The sequence below is a fragment of the Ciconia boyciana genome, chromosome 3 (genome assembly GCF_034638445.1).
Source record: "Ciconia boyciana chromosome 3, ASM3463844v1, whole genome shotgun sequence".
Classification (NCBI taxonomy): Eukaryota; Metazoa; Chordata; class Aves; order Ciconiiformes; family Ciconiidae; genus Ciconia; species Ciconia boyciana.
In genome coordinates this window covers 16935156-16954776 of record NC_132936.1, presented here as the reverse complement: position 1 = coordinate 16954776, position 19621 = coordinate 16935156, and the positions used below count along the sequence as shown (strand labels likewise).

General features: G+C 45.7%; 1 protein-coding gene across 4 annotated transcripts in view; it reads left to right on the top strand.

The window, feature by feature from the left end:
- Positions 1-19621, top strand: part of HPCAL1 (hippocalcin like 1) — a 68324-nt gene that overhangs the window by 7193 nt on the left and 41510 nt on the right. Inside the window, exons 2-4 of one of the 4 annotated variants that reach the window (XM_072858615.1) lie at positions 26-146; positions 1250-1443; positions 9664-9710. The exons of 1 other annotated variant lie outside the window; for it this stretch is intronic. The gene's annotated coding sequence lies outside the window, so the exon portion shown is untranslated. Of the gene's footprint in view, positions 1-25; positions 147-1249; positions 1444-7202; positions 7273-9663; positions 9711-19621 lie in introns of all 4 variants that reach the window. 2 more of the 4 variants (XM_072858614.1, XM_072858613.1) reach the window with 2 other exon arrangements.

Genomic DNA, 19621 nt, shown 5'->3' with positions numbered 1-19621 from the left:
TGACAAAATGATTTGCTGCCTGCAGGTTTTGCCAGATCTGAGCTTCTCAGCCACACCAACTGTGATTTCTCCTCTCTCAGATCTCCTGGTGTTTGCCCGTGTCTTTCATCACCCCTGGCGGGGACTGTCATCAGGCTGTTCGCAAGGTGTGTGCTGCAGCTTTCCAAAACTCCTGTCCCTTAAGCGAAGCAAACTGTTACGAACCGATAGCACCAGAAAGAAGTTAATTTACTGAATGCTCATTTTTATGGGCATAATTCAGAAGGCATGACCTGGAAGTGAAGATGCCCTTGCTTGCCGCTTCCAGAGCTCTGGCTTGTTGCAGGACATGTTCAAGGATGTTCTTCCTCGGCAGTTGGCTTAGCCGTCATCTCCTGGGGACTGGAGCTTCACAGCCGGGTTCGCTAGTCCCATTTGTGTTGGGAGTTTTTGAGTTAGCTGCTTCTTGGTGCTGAGCTTTGTTTTCAGATGCTTGGTGCCCCTGGCTGGTGCTGGGGGTCTTGTATGCCTCGTTACCTGGCCCTGCTGGCTTTTTACGCTTGGTGGGGAGACATGTTTCTAACAAAAATGCTCTGCATTGCTTGCTCAGTTTCAGGAAAGCACTGCAAAACCATTTTGGGGGAAGTTTTAATATCCTTGAGCTGTATGCATGCGAAAGGCTGGGCTGGCTATTGAATATTAATGCCTGCTAAGTGGCTTGTAAAGAGCGTGCCTCCTGGTGTAATAGTCATTAGATGGACAGACAAACCGTCAGTGGCTTTTAAATATCACGAGGGGTATGGCATCGTGCCTCCCACTTTCCATGCGAGCACACTCTCTGTCTCTTACCTGCTGTTCGGGCGGACGCTGGCCCAGGGAAGACGTGCGGGTGCTGGGGCAGAGTGGTGCCGCAGGCTGAGCTCCTCGGGGCCAGCCACCGCTGCCACCTCTGTCTGTGGCAGCATTAGTGACGTCTCCGTGCCGGGTTCTGCGGCTCTGGTCGGCGCCCACGGCCAGCGTGATGCAGGGTTTGCAGGGTGCCCATTTCCCACCACTTGTCTCCTCTCCTCCCCCAGCTCACCCTGCTGTCCACGTCAAGCCATGGAGATGGCAGGCTCTTGCTTCCCGTTATTTGCCTCCATTTAAACCTAAGCTTGGCCACAACATTTCTTAATGTCTGTCAGCAGTGGAAGGAGAGGGAAAAATCCCTAACTGGAGTAGCAATGGTGGCAGATCCCAAAGCATAGACTTCAAGGTGGTCGCCTGTCAGTCTTCTCCAGGTGCCTGGCTTCACGCAGGTCGTGGCTGCCACCAAGTACAAAGAGGAGGGGAGTTCCAGCGCCGTCACCCGAGTGTCCCTGCTGCTCCCGAGGAGGGGTGCACCCGGCTGTGTTTCAGACAGCCCTGCTGCTGGCTGAACCCCGTCTCCACATCCCCGGTTGTGCTGGGACGGCCCGTGCCAAGGTAAGCTGTGGGCTGTGGGAGGGCTGCCTGCGGGGAAGTGGCAGCCTGTCCCGGCAGAGCGGGGAAGACCCATCAGCCTGGAAAAATCTTTGTCACCTGAGGTTGATGTTTTACAGCCTCTAAAGCCGTGATTGATGTGTGCAGGAAGTTTTGCTCTTAATGTTGCTTTTCCAGCTCTCTGGAGGTTAACAAGACACCGGTGCATCTGGTTTTTGCTTTGCTTTCAAGGTGGTTTTCCCCTTATAATTATAAAGATGAGAATGTGTAAATTTTTTTAAATTAATAAATGGTCTGCCCAGGAGCACTAGTTCCTGATAAACTCAATTTAAACACAGCTGCACATTCTGTAGCTGGAGTGTGGTTTTATGTAGCGTAAAAGAGCCTCAATATGCAGAGAGGGTTAAGGTTATATGAGGCACCTTGGCTGTGCCATAACATCATTTATCACTGTAATTTCATTTTTGAATAAATTCAGGCTTCATTCAGTCCTTGGAAAGTTTTTGAACTCTTTCAACTACTGCTCTGTTATGTCCCTCCATCTGGTATCTTAGCTGATACAAATTTGCAATCTTCTTTAATAAAAGGCAGATGACACTATGTCCTGCGTAGCTGCTTAGCAAATCTTATTTTAGCAGATACCTCCCTTCCCATGACCTTCTTTATTCACTCCATTCCTCCCAAATCTTTATTGTGTAACTTGAATGTAATGTTTAGTTTAGAGCATCCTGTGAAGCAGGGAAATGCAACTGAAAAGGAGGCTAAAAAGGGGAAGAGAGAAACTTCCTGGACAATGAATGTGTAATGACATAATTTAGTTAATTGTATTGGGAAAAAGTTTAAAAGAGGAAATAGAGTAAATAACTGGCACTGTTCTGTCCCCAACTGCCTGTATCCTTTTTAACTGTAGGCTGATTGCTTCTGTGCAAGTCAGACCAGGCATTTGTCTATAGTCTTTTTGGGGAAGAAACAACAAAACGAACCCTGCAATTCAGCAAGGGAAGAATATTTAAGTGAAATTAATTCATCTTGTTCTGACACTTTAAATTAGATTTAATAAAATGTAATGCATTTAGTCATAGCAGAGTCTTTGAATTTCCATACCTTCCTTTCCTTCTTTCATGCACATGCAGCTTCTAGGGGAACTTAGTGCAGTATGTTGAGCTTATACAACTTACTTTGGCAATCAGTTCTATGATAACATCAACTTACCCGACTTGGCTTCTAGTCTTAGCGCTAGTGCTGTCCTGAAAAAGCCTTTGCTTACCCTTGAATTAGTAAAGCTTCCTTACCCTGTTGTGGTTTCCTTTTAGTTGCTTTTGTGGAACCCAAGTTTGGGGTGTGTTTAATAAGCCAAATAGCTTTGCTTGTGTGAAACTGGCCTAAGGACTGCAGATATTAATTACTCATTGAATTGGGCAGAGGAGATGTTTGTACAGCTTCCTCACCCCTCTGAAGCAGGGCATCACGGCATGGTCGTCCTCGGTGGCCAAAGGTTATCGGCCAGCTTGTGAGAGGGTCCATTAGCAGGAGGGACTGGAGCCAAAACTGATGTGTAACGCAGAAATGCAATCTGCAGCTTTGGGTTGAAGCGAGCAAAACTCTGCCGAAGGCAGGGGTATTGTATCTGCCTCCACCGAGATGAATCTGTGGCGGTGTAGCCCATGATGTATTTCATGATAGGTCTTGTTGCCGTGCAGGTTTCTCCTTTGCACAGGTTTCTTTCGGTTTCCGTTGGTTTCCCTGTTGTTCCCCTGAATCTGGCAGGGATAACTGTTTGTGTTACGATAGCATCAGCCAGAGATAAGATTCTTGTACCGCACGCTTCAGGCTGTTCTTCAGTCAATGGTTTAACCACTGCACTGCAGCTGTGTTCAATAAATAAACCTTCGGGGATGTTCAGAGTGGGGTTTTTGGAGATGTGGAACAACAGTTACTCACTGTAGACCTAATCTTCTGCTAATTTAGGTCCAAGCTTTTTGGATTGTACTCCAGGTCTTTCTGTGCTTTAAAGAGAGCTCCAGCACGGCAGATGTGCAATGGAGATGTGCGGGGCAGCATGGAGCGTTTCCTAAAATCCCACAGTAAAAATCAAGGGGATAGATGTGTTCATTTGGTAGGGTTTCTGTGGCTCCTGTGGGCGCAACTCTGACATCTCACAGCTAAGGCGTGACTTTCCTGCTTGGGTAGGAGTACAAGTCACAAACAGTCTTCCAGACAGAGACGTAGGTCTCATGCTCACTTGGAGAGTTTACATTTAAGCACCCAAGTAAACATCTTGTTGTGCTCTCAGGACTTGTTGACTTACCTGGTAGACCTGGGTGCCAAGGGAAACCGAAGGAGAACAACCTTCTGCCAGGGCAGAGATTACACCACCATCCCCGCAACACCCAGCAGCCCCACTCTCCCTGTTTTGTTTTGTTTTGTTTTTAATGGTACAATATTCACCATTCTTTGTTCTGTCTTCTCTGCTGAGAGGTGGACCTGGCTTTGCATTTCACCTCACTGTTACAGGTTAAATTCACCAAGCAGTGTCAGGGTGGCTTCGTGAGCAGGTGTAGGTACTGGTGATGCTGCAACATGCTTCAGGTTGCAAAAATTTGTGTTGGAAAGTTGTCCAAATAGACTGCAGAGGGAGAAAGCCTGAAGACAGAGATCTGGCAGGAGGTGGGCACCTTCTGAAAATGCAGGCTGCTTTACAGCATGAGAAATCAAAGTAGCCTGGGAGCCTGTTCAGTCTGTTCAGTCAGTAGGTGCAGGAGGTGCTCCAGGTAAGCAAACATGGCCTCTGAGGAATGTTTTGAACTCCTCTCTGTTGCCATTTCCTGTACTGTCAGTGCTTGGTGTTTCCTCGTGCTCTGGCAGCCGCCTGGTTACAGTCTTCCCTGTGAGATGTGGTGCTTCACTACGGTGACTGCCGGGAACTTTCATCGACAGTTTTTGGGCTGTGTGACCATCTTGGTGCATACCTCCAGTTTGATGCGTTCAAGTTGAGATTCACTGTTGTTACGGTCGTGGTGGCAGCTGGAAGCAGGTATAGGGCGTATCTCCTACCAGAGCTGATGCACTTGTGGCTCAGCTGATGGCCTGGGGCTTGAGGAAGCAACATTCAATCTCTGACTTAACTGTACGCCTCCTGAGATGTTCCTGGGGAGGCTGCAGGTCTCCGTACATCAGTTTCCCATTGCAGTGTTTGGATTCTAATACATTTCTGGGGGTGTTGCGAGCACATTGCTTAGGTGAAATGGTAATGGGAGAGGTGCCACAAACAGTATCCAAGGCAGAGAAAGGAGGGGCAGCAGTTCATGCTGTTGACACAACAGAATTCTCTCTTAGCAGTACCAGTCCCTCAGGGGACACACAGCCTGAGGTGTATCTGCACTGCAGCCGTAGGAGAGTATTGAGGAGAACACCTGAATTAGCTTTTACATTAGCCAGCATCTAAATCTCTACTTGTAGCACCCTGGAGCTCAGTATGGGCTAGAAAACCTGCCTGGGAGCCGAGGGAAACGAGCCTGCAGTGGCATCTGGGCTCTCTGAGCTGTGCCGAGTGGTGTAAGTGATCCCTGGGACTTAGGCAGGCTGTCAATGAGCTTGGGCAGTGACAGTCCCTTGACGGACAGGGTGAACTGACCGACTCCTCTTCTGGGATGTAGGGACCTTAAAGAAAACAACCTGGAAGACAGCTTCCTCTGGGAGTTTCCTTGCACTGTGGGTTGAATTATATGTTGAGGTGCGACCTCTCAGAGCTGCTGAGTGGGCTCCAAGCGTGGTGGCTTACAGGCCTGGTGTGCAAGGTGGGGAGGAGGAAGGGGGCGAGACGTGAGTGGGAAGAGACTGTGCTGTGGAGGAAGGGGTGGGTGGACACACTCCAGAGCAGTTTGTCAGCCGGCACGAGTGCTGGCACGGCTACACGTGCAGTCTGGATGCATCCAGAAGCATTTGTAGAAGTGCAACAGCCAAAGATGAGGTGCAGTAGTGGGTGATGATCTGGCTGGCAGGGGGGGACACTGGAGGAAAATTAGAATAGAGTAGTTCAGTTGGAAGGGACCTACAACAATCATCTAGTCCAACAGCATAGCAAGTGACAGGACAATTAGTTTCTTGGCTGTCCATGGACTGTTGGTACCCACATGTAAAGGGGACTGCAAAATTGTATGTCCTACAAGCCCTCACCAGTTTGCATTTGCAAGAAAAAAAAGAAAAAAAACCCACAACACATTTTTATAAAATAGCAGAGTCTAGTTGAAAAAGAAATTGCAAATAAGGGAGAGCAGAGACTTCATGTAGTGCTGGGAGTTATCTCCACTGCTGCATGTGGTGTTTGCAGGCAGGTCACACCATTCACAAACGTAGCAATGTTAATAACAGTATTGATTTGTCTTAATGCATTTATGAAAGCTGAACCTTGGAGGTGTGGGAGGGCCTTATTGGTAATCAGCATCGAGATTGATCAAGGATGGTATCAGCCAAAGGGGAACAAATGGAGGCTAGAACAGGGCAGGGTAAAGTAGTGGCCATTAAAGGAAGAATAGTGTCCATAACACTTGAGGCTTCTCCATCACATAGAAAGTAATCTACTTAATATAGAATGTCTATGACTTAAAGCAAAGGAATGGGGTTAAAATCACTTTGGAAAACAAGACAAAAGAAAAATAAAGGTGGTTGCAACAGTTTTGCTGCAAGTAAGGCAGGTCTGAGGATGCAGGAGATGGCAGAGCTGCAGTGCCCGTGGGGGAGGCAGGGGTGGGTGATGTGTGACCATCGGGAGGGAGTTTTACCCCTGCCAGGTAGGTCAAAGCATGGTCTGAAAAAAACTGTTTGTCACCTTGGTTTCTCCCGTCCATCAATGAAGCTGTTTTTATAAGGAGGATCTTTACAGATGATTCTTTGGAGCAGCCTCGTCCTTAAGCTTTTTTGCTAGCAGCTCTGAAGATAGTAGATTGATGTACTCGCCTCTTCCTGCCCAGCCTCCAAAAGTTACTGACATCTCTTTCTTTAGTTCTGCTTTGTAATTTAATTTCTGCCATAAGTTTCTTCTGCTAATTCAATTATACCTTACTTTTAATTGGCAGTGGATCTAAATACTTCATGTGCCATTAACGTAGAAATTAACGTGTGCTGTCTGCTTACTGTCTACTCTGTCAGGTTGGAGCAAAGGTTTTGTATGATTGTAAGAATTTAAGTAGCCATTTTTTTTTCCAAAAGTCTTTTGGGATGCCAGAATGTAGCCAAGGACTGGGAAATGCCATTTATTTTGAACGTATAAACATGGCCAAATAATCTTGCACTATTCTGTAAGGTTTGTTGAATGGGGAAGGCACAATAATTTTGTACCAGCAACACAGAAGAGAAATCAGAAGAGCTTCTGGGTTGTGTTTCCTATTTTGCCATTGACCGGGTTCAGTCCTTACCTTGCCTTTCCATTGGGTTTCATTGGGTTGGCAGCTTGGAGAGATAACATCCATCCCTGTATAAAATGAGGATACTAGGTTTTCTTCCTAAAAAGACATTGAAGCTAAAATGACTTGTTTAAATGCTTGTATTGCTGCCAGGTTGCAACATTTGTGAGTGCCTGCTGGGGGATCTCAAGAGTAATAGAAAATTTCATGGAGGCTTCGATCTTCCTTTCCGTGAGCAGAAGACTGAAGTAGTTAACATCTGCACTGATGAGGGAAGATACCAGGATAAAATAGGAAAAGAATCATTTAGGGAGCACTCACTTAAGGGTTTTTCTCTTTTTCTTTATTTTTTTCTTCCAGGTTCTCTGGGCCTTAGGGAAGGGTTTGTTTAAAACAATCCCCCAGGTGCTGGGAGGACGCGTGTGGCAAGGTTGGTCTTCAGTAAAAGCCGGTCAACCGGCACCACCAGCAATCAGGGGAGAGGGCATCTGCAGGGGGTGGCTGGTGACTCCACAGCAGGGTGGGATGCCCTGACCTCACCTCCATGACACTTATCTTGTTCTCACGATTTGTAGAAGGAGCTGGATTTCAGCTAGCTGCTTGACTTCAGTTCTTTTCAATTTCTTCTGGGTGATTATTTCTGAAAACCTGCAGAGAATTTGTGAGGTTTCCATAACAATGAAAAAGCAAAAAATGTAGTGCTAAATTTTTTAAAAAGGAGGAGATGGAATTGCAGTACAGTTAGCCTGACTTTATTACAGTATTTTCCTCAAAGTTAATAAATTGTTTCCCACCTAGGCATCTTCTGGGTGCTTATGAGTATCAGTCAGCATGGATTAGTCTGGAACAAATCATGTCAGATATCCTCATTTCCTTCTACAGCAGGGTAACATGTCTTGTGGATAGAAGACGAGCAGATGATACGATGTACTTCAATGCTAGTTAGGTTTTTGGCACTGTTTTGATATTCTCAGAAGGAAGCTAGGGAAAAGAAATTTTGGTGAGACTTTTGCTTTATGGATGGTGCAACATAGGTGTGCTAACCATGCTCCAGGCTTAGCTCCAGTATGTTGTCAAGCTCAGAAGAAGTATTGGGTAGGGATTTCCAGAGGTGGACCCTGTGGCTTGGGTCGTTGTAATTGATGCATTTGATAAAATACTGGTTCAGACTCAACAGGTAGCACCAAACTAGAGGAGGTTACAGGCACTTGGGAGGAGGGATTAGATTTTCAAATAGCTTTGGACAAACCCAGAAAATTAACTTGGAGGGTCCATCATTCACACCCGAAGGGATTAACGTGGGCTTGCAGTTATCCCTGGTGAGTGAGTTGGCTGTACAGACTATCCAGGGGTGGTTGGAGGGGCTCCGCTGAAAAATGTCTTGGGTTCATGGTGGGTCACACAGCGCTTTGCCGGAGTCATCCTGCCCCAACAGCAGCAGACACGGTCTTCCATAAACAGGAGGATGCACTTGCTGTGTCCTGTGTTGTGTCTCCTGGTGCTTTGGCATCGCTGGAGTACTGGAGCCAGCGTGGGGCACTGCATCTGGGGGAAGACATGGAGAAAATGAGAGAGGCTAGCAGGGATCTGAAGAACAGGACCCAAAAGGAAAGATGGGAAGGAGTGGGATGTTTGGTCTGGAGAGAAAGCGAAGGATTGGCACGACGGGTTTGCAGTGTCTAGAAGACTGCTGTGAGGGGAGAAATATGAAACCTCTGCCCCACGTCTGGTGGGGTTAGGGCAAGCGGTAATGAGTATGAATGGTATCACGAAAGGAGGAAACTCCTACCTGTAGGGATCATGAAGTGTTGAAGGAGACTGCTGGGAGGCTTTGGTAATGTCTGGGATCTCTGTGGCTGGGGTTTTGCGTTGGGCAGACCAAATGCGTGTGTGAGGCGTGGGCTGGAGGCACCTGGGGATGCGGTCCCAAACCCGGTGGGATTTTGTTTGCAGAAGTTGGGGGGTTACTGGGTCAGACAAGGGTCTGGCAGGAAAGAAGTTGGTGTGGTGGGGCTGGAAATGTTGGGCTGGAGGAGATGAATGCTTCCCAGCCATGCCTGGCCTCAGCGGTGGGGGACATCATGGCAGGCTCTGTGGGAGGGTGGGAATAGGAGCGAGTCACTTGTTTTTGATGTTCTAATCCACAGATTTTGAGAGATTAGGAATCACAGGAGCAGGTGAGCTGGCTCCTGGTGCTCTCCTCTGTGACTCCTTAAGTGCTGACGAACCCTCAGGATTCACAGCTGGCAGACGCTGAAGGGATGCAAATTATTATACTCTGCTTTCTCGAGAAGCATGCTCAATGGCAAGAGAAGTGATTTCTAACCTTTCAGAGCAATGCTTAATGGCTCCAGAAAACTTGAAACTGGCTCCCTCATATTTCATTTCTTTTCCTCCTGTTTTTAGATCTTGGCATAGTAATATTTTGAGGTATAAGCAAACCTTCTGAATCTGAACATGATACTTGCTTATTTTGAAAGATGAGTTTTACAAAAAAGATTTAAAGTAGGAACGGTGGTTTCAGCACATTTTTGAATGCCAGAAGAATTTGCTGTCCAAATTTGAGAGAAATCTGTGCTTTTTTCAACATGGGAGCTGTTTTCTATTTCAGTACAAATAATAAAATGCAAATGCAGGCAACAAAGTTGTTTCTCAGTGTAGGGCAAGAACTGGAGCAGAGTTTTTGCATGTTTAGACTAATTCTGATTTCTTTTTCATCTGGGAAAATTGGTTTTTACAGGGGAGGCCAAAAAGTGGGAAGGTTGTCACTTAGAAGAAAGCCATAATGTAAAGCATGTTTGGTTTGTGTCTTCTCCTCCAGGCAATCAAGCCCTGCGGACTTTCTCTGAAGAGGTTCCAAGATAGGTGGTGAGTACTTTCCAGAGCCTGCTCCTTTCAAGGCACTCTTCAAATTAGTAGTAGAAAAATTAAATTAGTAATGGAAAATACAAGTGTTGGGTTTTGTTCTGCATTGGGTGCAGAAGTTTGTGTTTGCTGAGCTTGTGGCACGCTTTAATTTTAGAGCTGGCAGGGCTAATCTTTGAGTAGGGCTTTGGCATCAAGATGGTCAGCTTTACCTTTGCACCAGAATGAATATTCTGAGATTTGATTAGTGAAATAAATGTTATATTTTTAAAAATATTTTACTTCAGTGAAAATCTGTACAAATTGTGCTGTATTTTTTCCTAAAAGCCTACACTGTCCAGTGGGACAAAGTGTTTTCTGTGTTAGAGTAACCTTAGGGTTTTTTTTCCTTCTGTTCTGACTGTCTGCGTTAATCTAAAGGAACGCAGCTTCCAGAGGGTTAAATGACCTGCATAACTCGTGCTAATCTCTGCTGCATGTGACTGATTTTTGTCCTGCCTGCACCCAAGACTTCCATGTATTTTATTTGTATGCACTTCATTAAGTCCTTATTTGTAAGTAAGTGAAACATTAAATCAGTAAAGAGCTGCAGGAGAATGAGATTGCTAAGAAATGCCGATGTTGTGGTGTTGCAGCCGGAGAGTCACCTCTTACGCTGATGTAAATCAGTGCAATTTCTTCTCCTCTGGTGGAGCCGATCTCTTCCAGCGAGTGCCAGCCAGGACTCTGCTCTGTAGCACCCTTTGCTGTTTGTTAGAGAAATACGTACCCTGTTTGCTCTTTCAATTCTAGATTCTTTTCCAATGAGATTAACCAAATTATACCATTACCCATTAATTGCTCAGGAAATTTACTCTTTAGTTGCATTTCCCTAGTGCACAGGATACAAGCTATTAGAGCTCTTGTGTGTTCAGACTGACTAATGAACTACAGTGGAATGTCCCAAACCTCTAATGGATTTCTCCATCTTCCAAATCAATGTACTTACCATAGATAAGGTGCCTTTTGATACAGATGGTCCCAGGTTGATTTGAAGTGTCCATACAGCTGAAATGTAGCTGTTTGCACTTGTTTCTTGTTGGGGCAGGGGAGGATGCTGGGGTTTGGTGTGTTGTACTGTGCTTGTGTCCACCTTAAATATGTGTTCATTTTGGCCAGAAGATGCTTATTAAACATTTATAAGGGTCTTACTTAATGCCTCTTAAATGTATTTGTCACCAATTACATCTTTCATCCATCAAAATGTCCCCTACTTAATAAACTGTTATTCATGTTTTCTGTATAAGGGGAACTAATTTAACCCCAGATGGTTCTTCTGACTAACACTTATGTCCGTAAACCATGAGTCTTATAAGGCCAAATTATGAATCCTGTGTGCCTTTTGCCAAAATGCTCTTGTGAGTAATAGCTTATGAACCCCTCCTCTCCCCCAGCCCCGCAGCTACGATTGGATCTGTATTATAAACCTGCATGCTGTTTGTCCTGATAATTGCTGTATTGGGACCTAAATCATCAGTTGATCTTTTTGAGATGTTGAAAGATGAATCAAGTTCTTTTCCTGAGGGCAGAGGGGAGTATAGGGCTGGTGACTGTAATGCAATGTGTGTAAAGGCCAGGCAATTTTAAACTGTAAGTTTAGGTTGTACTTACAATTGGATTTTCTTTTCTTGTTGTTTCAGGTAACACCTGAATAGGTTGTAAGTAAAAAAAACCTTGTTAATACTCCAGACTGTGCTTGCCAGAGTTAATGTTTCTTTCTCCTGGGTAGTCCCTTTAGGTAGTACTTTCAAAAGCATGAAGATCCTGTGGTCTTTCGGGGAAACCTGGGGTCCCAATGCACTTTTGCAAACAGAGTGTAGAGGTGTCGGGTGTTTATACATCACATTTTTGCTGCTTTAATGGTCTGTATTCCTTCTTGCCTTTTCAAATTCAGGTGTGTCCTTTATTCCAGTTTGGGAATTTAGATGATCTGTACAGTATGAAGGTACATCTCCAGGGTGTAACAGTTTCTGTATGGAGCCTTACAGTAGTCTGGCTGTGTCGGTTCATATTAAGCATACAGTAAGAGATACACGTGAAGGCAGACCGGTGCTGAGCCAGCTGGGCATTTACCAAAATGTAATGTGTGGCCAGTGGCACATGAGTGGCTTCAGAGCAAAGTGTAGCATCATGAAAACAAAATATATATATGAAAGTGCCTGAAAGTAGCTCAAATTTTACCCCAGCTGAGCACACCTAGAGGTGAGGGTGCTGGCTGGGGAAGAAGGGAACAGGCACTTGGGTGCTCTCCTGACGGGGTACTGCGGGCTCTGACGGGGCAAGCTGCTTACCTGTGTTTCTGCCTGTAAGCTTATAAGCAGCTCTGAGCAGCGGAGACCGGGGAGCCAGACACACGATGGGAGACACATCAGCGTTGGGGCCGCCCAGGGCAGGACAGCTGAATCGGCACCTGTGCTGGGGTCTCTCATGCCTCGGCGTGTTTTGGGGTGCTGCTGGGGCGCTTGTGCCAGGAGTGTTTTGGGGTGCTGCTGGGGCACTTGTGCCAGGAGGTTGGAGGTGTGATGTGGGCATGAGGGCCATCTCGGTCCCAGGTTTGATGCGGTGGGGCTGCAGCAGTGGCATCACCATAGCTGTGTGCTGTTTTGGAGGAGTGCGTGAGCAGCTGCGGCCAAGGGAGGCAGAGGATAGGGCATGAAATGGCCTGAACAACAGAAGAGACTGCCTGTTGCTTGCACAAGCGTGAGGCTCTGCAGCTGAAATGGGGCTCCTTGCTCCTCCAGTGCAGCACTGCTGTGCATCGCCACAACATCCAGGACTTGAGTTTTGAAGTGAAACTTTTGGCAGACAGAGACTGACAGATCTGTCCTACCAAACTGTCTTTGAGAAACATTTTGTTTTTAAACTGCAAGCTGAGCTGAAACCTGTGCAATCTGTTTTTGAGGGAAGGTGGCTCCCCTTGAATGGGAGGTCACATGGCGTACTGGAGGGTTGGGCTCCTGGAGATGCCTCGGGACCACCCGTGGCTCGGCATTGAAATTGGTGGATGTTCTTGCCGGTGGTGCTGGGGTGTTTTTGGAAATACTCCTGTATGTAGAGTGGGGCCGTGGGCACCTCCCCATGGCCTGGCTCTGGGACCTTCTCCATCGCTAGGACATCCCCCCTCACTGGGATGTCCTCATCCCTGAGCCCTGGTGCCTACCTGCACGGCTTCTCCTCTGCTGTCCCTGCCAGCACCTCCCTGCCTTCCCCGCAGCCCACCCGTGTCCCCATCTCCAGGGTCCTGCAGGGTTACCCTCCCTGTGAGCATCTGGGCTCTGCGGCGAGGAAAAACCAGCAGCAGAGCTGGGCTGAGCACCGAGGAGGAGGAGGAGGGAGCAGGCAAGACAAGGGGGAATTTTGAGGCTGTTTTCCCCTTTCCCTGGGCATCCTCTGTGCTACAGCCTTGGAAAACTCCCTGGTTTGAGAATTCAAGTCCTGTTGGGGAAAGGGAGACCTTTCGGCGTTGTTACTTTTTCCTGTTAGCTTTCCCCACAGTCTGCTAAAACCCTCTGGAGGAAGCTGCGAGGGCCAGGTGTTTGCCATACATACGACTATACCGCAGTGGGGGGAAAAAAAAGTGCAATTAATTGGAAAATGTGTCTTAAAAAAGAACAAATGTGGAGCACAATAGCAAATGAAGTACCTCGTGTGAGTGGCTTACATAACGAAATAATTAAGAATAATTTATTATGGTTTAATGTGTCACTAATCAAAGCTTGCGTTTTTCCTCCCTACCGCCTTTAAAAATAGGTATTTGAGTCTGTTGTCTATATTTTTAATATAAAAAGGTTTCATTATTTTCACTAATGAGGCATTCCTGTGTTGTATTGTGCGTTTGCTTTCCATATACTCTGTTCGCTCATTCAAGGATATTAAGAAAATAATCAGAATGAATGGGCAACACTGCTGTTCATCTGTGTTTGTTTTTATGAATGAATCTTCTGCCTGGTTGCACAAGGCTTCGGGGTTGCCTGCTTTTTTGAGAGCTCCTAAAATTCAAACGTTTTCATCAATTCTTTACTGTGATGGGGAAAATTTAAAAGCAGGCTTTGCTTTAAAAAATGTATTAGCCAAGATTTCTAAGCTGGAAGATAGTGGGGTGCCGGGTTTGTATTATCCTATAATAGCACTGTTTTCCCCGTCGTGTACTGTGCCTCCTACAAACACCGCCTGCCTTCTACATTTTGTATAGATGCTGCTATATAGCATGAAAAAGGAGTGTCTCCTAATGCAAGTATCTCATGTTGATTCACTGCTATACAACTGTTCATCCTCTAATAGTGTGGGATTACAAAGCATTATCATCCTCAGATTGACTCAGGTAGTGCTATTTTTATTTAAGCTGTATTAAGGTATCATTGTGAATCTTTGGTCTTGCAGCATGGGCGTAATACGATTTACTATTTTTATAAAAAATCAACAGGGCTGTACAAATCCCGTCCATAGCAAGAGCTGCAAAGATTAGTCATGAGCTCAACACTTTCCTCCCCCCTTCCCTCTACAGAGAGTCATTAAATTTTTAATTTTTGTGTGACCTCCCTCATGTTGGCCAGGCTTGGAATAAAATAAGAGGGTGCCTTGGCTTATGGTCAGGGACTTGGTACTTGCTAGGAGAAGCTTTGGTGTAAGCGGGGTGCTTTGGTGTAAGAGGGTGAGCAGGTCTGGGGATGCTCGGTGGAGCTACCTGGGCAGCCACCGAGGGGATGCAGTGGATTTCATCCATCTGAGCCCTTGTGGGCTCATCTAATTCAAGGAAATGAGACCTCCTGTGGGACATTATACCAGCACTTGCGTCCCTCCACCTTGCTGGCTTTTGGATCAGGCCCAGCCCCTCTCAGTTAAAAAAAACTGCAGTAATTTGGTGTGGATCCTTTCCTCGCTCCTCTCCTGCTTATCACCCTGCAGCAGCTTGGTGCCCTGATAAAGCAAAAATAAACATACGTCCTGGGGTTGAGGTTGGCTGAGGGGTGCAGTCAGAGCTATCTATGGACAGGATGTCTGTCTGGCTGGATGCCTGTGGGTTGGATTGACCGCCAGCCGTTGTGTTTCCAGAGGGGGAGGAAAAAAAAGCATGGTCAGGGATCATGGTGGTTTGGATGCAGCCCCCTTTCTGGGGAGCATAGTAGGAAGGACATCACCCATGGGTGGGCAGGTCACCCCCAGACTTCCCACCTCCAGGATTTGCCAGGATGGTGGGGCTGCTTCAGAGCAGGGGATGCAGCACTGTCTCCTTTGGGGAGTTTCTGGCCATCTTTCTGGCCTTTGTCGGTGTTTGGAAGAAGAGGCGATGGTTGACAGAAGGGGAGCGGTGGTGGACCTGCCTGTGGGCATCCTCCTGGGCTCTGCATCCCAGGGGGGCTGGGCTGGTGAGCTGCTTAATTGCTCTAATTGGCTCATGGCACCCAAAGGCACCAGGATCCTGGCGGGAACACTACCGTGAGCAGCCGTGGCTGTCTCAAGAGTGATCCCCAGTTGTGTGAGTATGAACACATGTGGAGACACAGGGGCCCTCAGCCTGGGGCCTGCAAAAAAGCCTGCAAAAAAATGTGAGTGAGTGTTTCCATCCCCTTCAAGCCTTCATTTGAAATGAAGTAGACATTCAACAATGGGTATTTTTACAGCTTTCTCATTAATTATCAGGAATGCAGAATAACTTTCAATAACTACTTGATTTCTACCTTACACAGAAAAAAAGCCAGTGGTAGTGGCTGGATGCTCCACAGTTTGGCATGGGCAGCACAGCACATCCATTGGAAGGGGTGAGAAGATGCCGTAGGTTTGCCAGTGCAGCACCGCAACTGGCTTCTTGCAAAGGCTTTCAGTCCCGTTCCCCGCTAGCCATGAGCTGTTGAGTTGGGTATGGGAATCAGCTGGTGAAGTCTGATCTTCATTATGCCATTTAGGGTAGAGGAACATAAATTGTCAATTGTGCCATAATAAAATATGTGAATAATTTTGATGTGGGATGCACGCTGTGTTTCAGAATAGCCAAGCTTGAAGGAAGGGAAAATTTTCTGAATGTTAATTAAAGGTTTTTTTGAAGTGAAGGCTGAAAACTCCAACTTATTTTGAGGGTTTTGACCTATCTAATGTGTTTGTCTCTTTAAAAAGAACAACACCCCCTTTTCATTATACCCCTTTGTATGTTTAACATGTATTTTAGCTGTATTTAAGTATTTTGGTAGCAAAGTTAACCATTTCACTAGCTAATGACATGCAGACTTACAGGTCTAATGAGCATTTTGCTGCAGCCTTGTTGCAGCATTTCTGCTGTGGCCAGGGGCTTGGGCTCCATTGCTTTGTTAATGGTTTTTTTTGTAGGGGTTGGTTTGGGGTTTTTTGGGGCTTCTTTTTCCCTCTGACACCACCAAGTGTTGCATCTACATTGGCTGTCAGGTCCAGGCATCTCCCTCCTCCTGCACAGCGTTCTGGTGAAGCTTTAGTGTAGCGTCAGTGAGGTTGGTGGGGTGCAAGCTGGTTTTTGTGTGAGCAAAGAGGGTCTGAGCTAAGCTAGACAGTTTTCTTTCCTTCTCCCTAAGCATTCAGTATTTATAAATACTGCCCTTGAGTAACCAGAAAATCTTGTCTCTTAGCAATCAAAATCCAGATTGCTCCCTTCCAGAGAGCTGCCCCGCATCGCTGGGGAAGCAGATGTGGCCATCAGACCCTGGTTGCTGTTTTCTGGATGAAGAATCAGGATCCGCAGTTGAACTAGATGATCATTGCAGGTCCCTTCCAGCTGATCTCCTCTCTTCCGCTCCTCTCTTCTCATGTAGACAGGATTGGGGAGCTGGAAGAGGACTGGGCTGTAGATCCCAGCTGGTATCTCTGTTCCTGCTTTGGTGCAGAAGGGGTGGGAGAGATTTTCTTTGCTAGGTGCTCACTGGCTAGCTGCCTTATACCCTAAAGCCTGAGAATTAATTGTCTCAATTTTGATTTCATCAGCAAATGGAGTGTGGTCACAAAATGCAGTGAATCTGCTACAGTAAAACTGAAGTGGATTGAAATACAGAATTTTCATTTCAGAAAAAAAATCGGTCTTTAATGAATTTCAGGGGAAATATAATTTGACGTATTCTTCTATAAAATACCAGAAAAAAGTCATTTAGGAAAAATTTTAATTTTTTTAATTTGTGGGAGAAATTTCATTTAAGGGATTTACTATCAATAGATTATTCGTGGCACGTCAGTATTAAGGCATGTATCATTATGGGTGTGTATCATGTTTCATTGTTTGTTATGTACTGTTACTACCTATATGTCAGAATAGTTAATTATCTAGTTTTGATCATTTATACTGGAATCATTAAGGCAGTTTGGTTTTAAGTCTTTTTCTAGGTTAAAATACCTTTTCTCTGAATGGTGATTAAATATTTTAATGCTGTTACAAGGAGCACAATAGATATGTTAATATAAGAGTATGAAAATAGAAACTTCAGGATTCAAAACCCTGAGCAGATTGGTTTCAGAATATACTAGGAGTACCTTCCCTGAGTTTGCATATGCTTCCTAAGTGTTTTGAATCTGAAAAAAAGAGCTGTTTCCGTTGGTTTTGCTTAGGTTTTGGTTGGGTTTTTTGTTTTAAGTTAGACCAAATGTATTTGACAAACTCTGCTCCTCACTTTAATAGTCAGGTAAGAGCATTGAATGGTCCCCGTTCACCACTATAAATATAGTGGGAGATGAATTTACCTGCAAAATGGTGAGTGAATTGAGGATTGAGAGATGATAGCATATACAAAAGACGTTTCAAAGCAGGAAGGCACTAAATGTTGAATTTTGTAGAGTACCTGGGAAATGACTTCAGATTGTCCTCTTGAATCAGTGGGCTTTTAAAGATTGTAGGCTGGGTCTCTAAGGAAAGGGGTTCAGTTTTCGAGGCCAGCTGGTTCCCTGGTTGTTTCCAGACATCTACCAGCCCTGCGGTTGCATTCCCCTCCAGCCACATGCTTTCTCTGCACCCCGAATAAAGTGTGACCTAGTAGGATGGTGGGCCTTTACCATGCTTTCCATCCCTTCCCGTGATGGGAAGGGAGTCGTTCTGTCTATTTCTAGCTAAGTGAATATAAAACTTTGATTTTTATTTCTCATTGCATCTCAAGCAACCTTCTCCCTTCAGCCTCCCGTGCTCTGTGAGATGCCCGGGGCCGGGGTGACCATGACTCTGCCTGGAGTTCCAGGCACCCCGGGGGAGCAGAGCAGCATCCACCTCCATGACAGCACCCAGGGAGAATCCAGGGTTTATCATGCCTAAAGGCAAGTCAAAACCTGCAAGAAGTGGTTTAATAATTGGAATGTCAGCCGACCCCTGAGTACAGTGATGCTTGCTGGATGCTTTCATAAATCTAAGGTTTAGGGATGACAGTTATGATGCATGGCACTGGGAGAATGTGAAACTGCAGTCATTAAACAAAAATGGGCTTTTAAACTAATGGCAGCTGCCTAAACAGTTCTGCAGTGAAGCAGATTCCCTTAGGCTACCATTCTTCAAATAATACAGGTCCTATTGACTTTAAAAAAACAGGAAAATACTTTGTTTTGGTGCTGTAGCACTGCTTTTACATTCATCCCAAAGGTCAGGCTGCTAAATGTTTGCTAGGTTTTAAGCTAGAGGTGTTAGAAAATAATGAATAGCAACATTTCCAGATAATTCAATCGTTATTCCCCTGAATTAAGACACCTGCAATACCAAGGATTCGCACTTGTTTCTAGATGGGTTTCCAAGTGAGTGTGGGGGCACTTTTCTCCATCCAAACTCGGCTGTGTTTAACCCAGTAGGTAGTTCTGTACAATGTCTCTGTTATACAGAATTTTATCCAAATACCTCCATCAAAACCTGTTCCAACTCCTGCTGGTTTAAAATGAGACATAATAAAGCAGTGTGTTGCCTTGTCTCCTTTGAAGCCATCATTCCCAGCCTAAAGCTGGAGGTGTAAAGATGCATGTGTTGCCTTTTCCTTCATGCCAAAGAGATCCTGATGGACAGGCGCTACCCATGATCTGAAGTGCGTTGGCCAGTTTCTTGAAGAGGCATTTCAAGAGTGTTTGGTGATTGCAGAAGGCCAACCCATTCTCAGCCACCCGCTTTCACATCTTTTGTAACTTTTACTTTACCCAGGCTTTGTTTCTTCCTGAAAATAGCTTGTTTTGGCTCAGTCTCCCTGTCCCCCTCATTCTTCAGCTTGATCAGAACTCATCATCTTTTTTCTTTCTTTTTTTTTCCCTTTCCTTTTATTACAAAGAATAGAGGAGAGGACAGAGTAACCCTGACTGTGAAAGGATGCCAAACAGCAGAATTTGGTTGTTTTGTCTCATCTCTCTCTTCATACCATACATAGCTCAGAGTCCACTTCTTTCCCTAGAAGCCCAATTTCAGCCTGGGGCTGGCCTTGCTTGCTGAGTAACTCCAGATTGATTTTTTCTTTTCAATTTATTTATTTCTATTATTTTTAAAGCAAACAGTTCCATTAGAAATGTATGTGAAATCCATTGCGATCAGTCATATTTCACTTTGAAGCCCTCCATGTCATGATATGACGGTTTGAAGTTGGATGTTGTAATGCTCTCTAGTTTTTCTAGGAGCCCTGCAAGACCGAGCAGACGTTGGGAAGGATGGGCTGGAGGTCTGGCGGTCTCCTGCTCTGTTGGGGAGGTTGAGCGCAGCTTTCGGAACCTGATGAGTTTTCTTCCGAATGTCACCTGCAGTCCTGGCTCTCTGCAGGTTTTGGCTGTCCTGTGAGACCTGGATAACATACTGCTTCTTTCCACCACTTTTCTTATTTGCTTCCGTAGTCTGTCCTAACCATAAACCTGTTTTCTGTGGGCAGTTCTTTGTGGTTGAGGAGAGCTGTCTAACTGCGGTGACTTCATCCAGG